General features: G+C 40.9%; 1 protein-coding gene across 5 annotated transcripts in view; it reads right to left on the reverse strand.

The window, feature by feature from the left end:
* The window catches only part of ncor2 (nuclear receptor corepressor 2), a 72703-nt gene extending 67400 nt beyond the window's left edge, over positions 1-5303 (reverse strand). For all 5 annotated transcript variants that reach the window (XM_072432749.1, XM_072432748.1, XM_072432750.1 and 2 more), the window contains exon 1: positions 5031-5303. The gene's annotated coding sequence lies outside the window, so the exon portion shown is untranslated. The remainder of the gene's footprint in view (positions 1-5030) is intronic.
* Positions 5304-7938: the final 2635 nt, after the last annotated feature.

Raw genomic sequence — 7938 nt, forward strand, 5'->3', positions numbered from 1 at the left:
TTTATTAAAAGGGGGTATTATGAAAAATTTACTTCTTGGAACTTTCTACCAAGTTATACCATTTCCTCGTCAAAAACAAATGCCAGAAGTGTTTTTAAAATGTATTTCATGTTTGTTAATCGCTCTCCTGTGCACTATTGGAAAACTATTTGAATCCTCAATCCTCTTTTGCACAAGCTTACGTAACCAGGAAGTGTCTGCAGTGCTCAGCCCCCAGCTACTACACAGCTACAACACACACACATTTACACTACTTTTCTTTTTGGCTTTTTATTGAAAATGTGTCCAGACAGAAAGAGCATTTGCATTTCACGTTCCAGTTGTGAGCTACTACACGCAAATAATGACATTTAAAATGCTCTTCTTTGTGTATATGTCTGTTATTATTGTCTTCATACATTGATTTGTGCTGATGCTGTGAAGGGGGAGTGACTTAGCAGGAGCAGAGGGGGGGGGGGATTCCCAGCATCTAAACCGAACCGAACATATTCATTAGTTTGTCTTCAGCAAATCTGGGTAAGGTATCATGGTTATCTATGTGTTAACAATTTATACCTCATAAAAGCATAATACACCCTCTTTAAGAAAACTTTGTTATGTTTGGGAGAGCTTGGGTGAGGTACCTGAGCATGAATGGAATCATTCACCTGGGGCCGCTTGGTGCGGACGCAAACAAGCTTTAGGCAAAATAAAATAAATAGTGTGTTTCCGGTAACATTGAAAACAAATTTCAGGTAAGTAGGTAGGATTTTTTTTTTAATAATTTAATAATTTTCCAATCCTCGCACAGAATTTGCTGACTGTTTTATTTTCTCAGAAGTGACGTTCACTAGTTTCCTAGCTGTCACTACGTGATGCGAGCACTTTTCAATCGTCACGCACGTGCCCGTCGCCACGGCTATGGCTACCACACTGCACGCTGACCAAATATGAGCATCTGCGCAGGTTTTCGCGCAAACATGAATGCGCCCATAGGCAAAAGGAAACCTATCAAAAGTGCAGCAATTTTCATATCTTACGATCCCCTCAGATGATTTTTTTTCCCCGCAGCTTTTGGATTCTCTCTCACAATGACATTCTCAAAATGTAAGGCCAGTAAATATGCAATAAAATGTTTACGGTCGGTGTTTTTTATTTGGAAATTCAGGTCGTCGGGTTACTGGAAACGGAAAATCTCGGCTTTACTTGGTCGAAGGTGTCAGATAAATATGACGTCAAACGCCCTTAGAACGGTTCATAACATGTGGTCATCGCTGTTGCGTAAGCGGCTGGAGTGACTCACACAGCCAAGCCTAATCTCGCTAATCTGTCGTTTGTTTCCCATTTAGTAGCCTATATGGTGAGAGCCGCTGTAAATTTGAAAATATGTCAGTATTTGGTCCACTCATTCTGGGAAAACAATTCATCCATTCCATCCATCCATTTTCTACTGCTTGTTCCCTTTCGGGGTCGCGGGTGACCCCTGAGCCTATCCCAGTGCCTTCGGGCCTTAGGCGGGGTCCACCCTGGACAGTGGGTGGCCAACACATGCCTCACACATGCATGTCTTTGGACGGTGGGAGGAAGCCAGAGAACCCGGAGAGAACCCACGGTAACACGGGGAGGACATGCAGACTCCACCCAGAGAGATCATGTGATGTTGGTCTGATCCGGGAATCGAACCCATGATCTCCTTCTTGGGAGGCAAGAGTGCTAACTGCCTTTGCCACTCGCTCAAGACCAGATGATCTCAAACAAACATTGCTCACATATCACAACAGCCCACTGGCTTCATAAAGCCATCCGTAGGAGGTCAAATGTGTTAGTATCAGAGGTCACTACTGTCCATCTTGCAGTTTTTAGTTCAGTCTTTTAGTGGACAGTCAAACATAAAACTGTGGAGTCAATTCATACCAATCTTTACAGGAACCTACAGGTTGTGACACAGCAGATTTTTCACGCAAAAGGTGTCAGCTATGTGTCAGTTATTTTCTTGTTTTCCTCTTCATTATTATATCAATAATTATATTTTAAAATGTGCCTGATGTTTGGTGTCAATCTATGATTCACTACCACATACTTTCAGTGTAATATGAGCAGTAAGCATTAACTTTTCATTTTGGTTGATTCGCTAGAAAAATGGGCCACGTATTTTTCCAAGTAAATTCCATTCAGCTTGACACACAAATATTTAGAGCTGGGTTGAAATAATCGATTTTCAGATTTTTAAATCGATCAAAGATCGAATTTTTTTTAATTTTTTTTTTTTTATTAAAATTATTTTCTACATTTCCCTCAGTGAACTTCAATCTACCATCAAGAAAGATAATGAAGGTAGATTGACCCTTAACCTTTTCATCAGTCTTCCAGCCATCAGTAACTACCAATACTTGTAAGATTTGCTGTTTAATATTGATATAATACTAGTTTTAATATGTTGCTTCTCTACACAGTCATGAAGTGAAGGAAACAGTTCAAATACATTTTTCATTTTTAATAATATTAACCCCCGGATCGAATCGAAATCGGATCGAATCGGAAATCCGATCGAAATTGGAGCGAATCGGATGGAATCTGAGAAATCGGAAAAAAAACTATTTTGAAATGTAAAAATCGGAATCGAATCGATTCTTGAAATTTGAATCGAAACCCAGCTCTACAAATATTGAAGACACAAAAGTGCAGGTAGCACTAAAAATGACGGCGCTACGATGCCATGCAGATACAAGGCGCGTTGTTTTTTTCCATTACACATCTGTCAATTTTGCATCGAGAAGCCTGTACGATACATAGACATTAAAGGATTGTGATGCAGCATTACATCCCTAGAATATTCAACACTGTCTGAGCATGCTTACTCTTCACAGATGGTCACATTAGCTTTGGCAGAGATACCGCCTCATACCGTTTGTATTTAGAGATGACGAACACACTTGTCTCACACACAGTTCAAAGGAGTGCAGAGTTTCACAATAGTAGCATCTGATATTGAGTGCAGTGAAACGTCTCCCCAAGGCAGATTACATTTGCCCCCGTTGGCTTCAGGATAAGGGGAGACCTCTCTTCACTCTCCTTCAGCTGCACTCCACTCACATCCATATGGCTCAGCTGAGCCCCACTGACACAGCTCTCAATTCACAAATGCACCTCAGGGCTTTAATGTTCACCTATTATACAGAGAAAGCTGACAAGGATGTTATCTGGGACTGAGTTTGGGTTATGTTTCCAAAAATCCATCTGTAATATTCCGTTTTTAAAGACCATTCAGCGTCACCAAAAGCAGCATTATCTTATCAATAGTCGAAACATGAGAAGCTTAGACAAACAATAAATTGCTCATGAAAGAAGCCAGCAGCCTACATAACAGTGAGGTGACTCATAAAATCAAGCATTCATTTCCTTGAGAAAAAAAACACAAATTACTAGAGCAGAAAACTATGTGATTCTTTGTAGTTGGTTACCACCGAGTCTTAAATATGACCTGTAATGACCTTAATTATTACAGTTATGCCCTGTAGCAAAACATCAATAGCCAATCTAGGCACATGTCCAATACTGCCAACATTTTCAGTCCAAAAACCAAAGTATTCCTATGATATTCAATAATCTGTGTGTCTTTCATTTTTGTATCTTTAGTTAGTTTAGTCATTTTGAGGTGCACCAAAATTTACTTAAACTGTCAATCACCAAAACAAAACAAAATTGCATTTCATAATGTTATTGGAAAGTCTTATCAAAGTTCTCTTATTGGTTAAATGAAGACAACACTTTCCAAATTCTCCAAAACAGTGTCAAAATGCATGACCTGTTGCTAAAGCTAACACTGAAGCAAGTGTTTGCAAACAGAATGAGGCAAGCCAGATAAAGTAAGTATTTGCTTACAAGTGGGCTGCAAGGACAACAATGTCTTCAATGACATTTGAGTAAGTACTACGTGCTTATAAAACACAGAAATAACAATCTTTCTTCTTATAACAATCTTATTGCTCAGTGACAGAAGTAAGAAAACTGCTCAAAAATGTAGTCACACAAATACATGTAATAGTTTAGACAATGATTAAGCAGTTGTGCAAATGGATGGGTGAGTGAAATTCCACCCAAAACAAAGCTATGTCATTCAAAAACATATCAATAAAAGCATTGTATCAAGCACTGTTCTTATGTGTACAGGTAGGCTTCTATGTCATGCACCACGAACATAAATCACACTGGAGCCGCGTCAGCGATGCAGATTCTTCAAACGAGGGTATCATGGTTCTGGTTTATTTCTAATGTAAGGTTACGAATAGTATGCATAGATTTCAGGCATTATTATAGATCGGTATCACTTTCCTTTGACAGCTAGCTTGGTTAGCAGTCGCTGTTAGCAGTTAGCCTAACCATGTAGCACGTGTTAGTAATATAAAAACATTAACCAGCAGGCCATTGGACAGATGTGTGGTGGGGTGGAAAGCGTACCGGACGGTGGAGTGGTTGTTTTGTGGGAGTTTCATCTCCTTAAATATCGATAAGCCGCGTTACTGTAATGTCTAGCTAGGAAAAGGTCAATATAGCTGCTATGTTTCTTCTCCAACGATTAGCCGGACCCCAAGTCACCACCCGATTTGTCTCACCACCAGATTTGCTTCGCTTGAGTTCTGCGCATGCGTGTGCCGGTCTGCCATGTCTGTTACGGCGACTCCACTTTGACAAACAACATTTAGCGTTGATTGTACTAGGTCGCTTTTCGACATAACAATGTAGTTCTGTGTACTACTAGCACAGAGGTTATTCGTAGCAAAATATTTCGTAAAATGTTAAGTCCGTGTTCAGGTTTGACAAAGTGAATAGCATTAGTATTATTTAGTATTGTACCATTGCAACTGGCAGCTGTGATAAAGCCACCACCGTGTGCCTCCTTAAAACACGACAGGCTTCAGAAACACTGTTGTTGTTTGTCCGAGAGTAGCTAGCCTGACGCAAATCGGGTAGTGACACCCTCCCGTTCTACGACAGAGCCGACAAACCCCCCCCCGCCCCCGGGCAGCGGACTGCAATGGAGGATAACTAACCTCGGCAGCGAAGCCAGAGAAACCATTCGGTGGTGTTATGGTGGGAAAAAGGTACAATCCAAAAGCCCAGCCAGGCGCTCAAAATCCAGAGATAGTCCGTCTACTTCGACTCACGAGCGTTGTCCCACTATAAATCCACATGAACGCGTAGTCTGGGGTTTCGTTTGTTGTGCAGAGCCTTCTCTAGCTTCACGGCGGATCCGGTGCTACTCCGAGCCGCCGAGAGTGAGAGCAAAGCACGGCTGAACCGCCTCTCTCTCCATAGGTCCGCATGCTCGCTCGCCCCTCCTCTTCACGCGCTCATACACTGCACTTTCCCGTGTCACCGGCGATGTCAACAATATTCAATGGAGAATCGTGATTAGTCAGGTCACAATACAAACACAATAACACTCGAATCCATTTCAATTCAATGTGTCATATCGCAATCAAAGGGAAATTAGATGTTAAGAGTTTTTTATCTGGCTGTTTATGTCATAATAACTTAAATAAAACATTTAGACAAGATGAATGAAGGATTTCACTGTTGTCTCAATTGTGAATAATTGTCAAAGGGATCAGGGTCATTAAAGGTTTATTGCCATTGTCATTGAAGACAGTTTGCAAACATGGGGACTTGTTTCAGCGCTAAGTTGCAACATAAAACAATGAATAATAAAATAATAATAATAAGGCAATGTCTATAGAATCAAATATGGCTTGCACAAATATTACAGAATGATGCTCCATTGTACACATTTCGTAACACTTTTATGTAATGTAGCCACTGGCCTGGTGCTGATAAAGGCACTATCATGCAGAAACTGTATAGCCTACTGTTAAAATCAGAGGGATTATAGATATAATAGCCTTTGAAGACAGCCACCTTATCTTGTGTGTCCCAAGCAACAGCAACAAAAATGGGTCAGATGGCCTACTTGTGTGATCTGCAAACCAACAAAACTGCCCTTATTTAGATGAACAATAAAACTGTTATAGACTTAAATTGTACTGTGTGTTGTAGGCCTAAACATCTGTAATTGAAATAATAGATGGCACCCCATTTATGAAAACATGCCACCAACAGAGACTATTTATCTTCTTGTATCCCCCATTTGCTACAGCCCAAATCACAGAGTCAGAGCAAATACTAACTCTCCGGGAAGCCTCCATGTGAGCAGCTTGAAGCCCACAGAGAAGTACAAGCTGTGAATACACTCTGAACATTGAAGGATAGTATCTGAGGGATCATAACAATGCATGCTGGGCTCAGTTCATGGCTCCGTGCTGAAGTCAGTGCTCTCTAAATGAGCTGAAACCTCCAGTACCCCCACCACTTTCCATATACCGCGGTGTCCACCACCCAGAGGGCATTTTACGAGTCAATGATGATACCTTTGTGGTTTGGGAGAGCCCCGGCCATCAGTGACCACCTTGTCTGCAATCAGCCGTGGCAGGAAAGAGTGTGTTTATTTCAGCTGCACTCGGCGGACACACATGTGTAGAACTAATCTATCCCATCACGGTTATGCCCAATTTGTCAGCTCACCGATAGAGCACAAATGTTTCGCACTTGTCAGTTTCGATGCTGCCAGCTGCATCTCATCTGTGGCAGGAGGACCCACAATGTCCATGTAAACACAGGCGCAGGAGGAGATAGAGCTTATCAGTTGGTAATACAAGAAAGACATCAACAAAAAATGAAGCACTCTACATGGAGAACAGCTTTATGTCCACGATCAGCATTGTTGTAGGTGATTTAAAAAGTTAGACATTAGGCCAATAATAAACAAGTTGAAAATGTAAGGGATGGTCATGAGGTTTTAGCAACTGGCAATCGGGTCACATAGTGAAGTCATTTTCACTTCTATAACCACAAAACATGAAACTGCAAATTGCTTCTAAAGATTTGCTGAAAAGGGAGAAAAAATATGATTATAATGGATCAATAGCCTATTATACAATATTATCAGTGTATATTTGTTATATATTATACATTTTACACCAAGTACCACCAAAGAAAAGTGTTGGCTTTCTGATCTGATCAAAATAACAGGACTATTTCTGGGCAAAACAGTTTGAGAAAAACTGATCAAAGATATTCAGTATTCAGTAAAAAAGATAAAGATGACAATAGCCTGAATAAATGGTGCTTCCTCTTAAGGGGCGTTCACACCACAACGTCACAGCGGCCAGTTTACATTCAAAGTCTATGTGGATGCGCGTCCAGGGCGTCCAGCGTTTTTGCAGCGCATTTTGAGCGTCCGAGCGGCACAAATCCCACGAGTGTCTGAATATTTGGATTATACTTCCGGCATGTAAATTCTGTGCGGAAATGAGTCATGCGGAGGGCAGCGGAGAAGACGATGGTATTTATTTATAGTATAGTATTTATAGTCTGCGCGGGTTTCATGCGGTTTCGACTGTAGAAATCTGAGCTAGCTGCTATGAAATCCCATTAATTTCAGCGCAGAACCGTCCACATAGTTAAATTATTTCCGCCGACACGGAAAATGAGTTTTTAGCAAACAAGCTAGCTAAGCTCTGGCCGGCAGTCGCAGCAACAACGAGAAACTAATTTCACTTTACATTTCTCCCTGTAAAGATAAATTGAGCGAAACAGACAAAAATTAGGCTGAGAAAAGCAACAAAACACAGTTTATCAGTTGCGCTGCCTATCAGTGTGCCACTCACTTGAAATTTTATAGAGCATTTTTCAAGGAGGTAGCTGCATAACCTCAGCAGGCTTATACTCATGGATTTCTCTTTCACTTATTTGTTGTCACCACCATTTTGAGACATCGCTGCATGCTGTAGCCCCTCTCCACTGTTAGAAAGTCATGAAAAACAGCACTTACAATTGGAAATGAAAATGGTTTATACATCAAGAAGACAGAAATTATGGGCTTTGATCTGCATCTACAGCGTT

The sequence above is a fragment of the Eucyclogobius newberryi genome, unplaced genomic scaffold (assembly GCF_026437365.1).
Source record: "Eucyclogobius newberryi isolate DKJ021-1_F unplaced genomic scaffold, fEucNew1.0.hap1 SCAF_6, whole genome shotgun sequence".
NCBI classification, from domain to species: domain Eukaryota; kingdom Metazoa; phylum Chordata; class Actinopteri; order Gobiiformes; family Gobiidae; genus Eucyclogobius; species Eucyclogobius newberryi.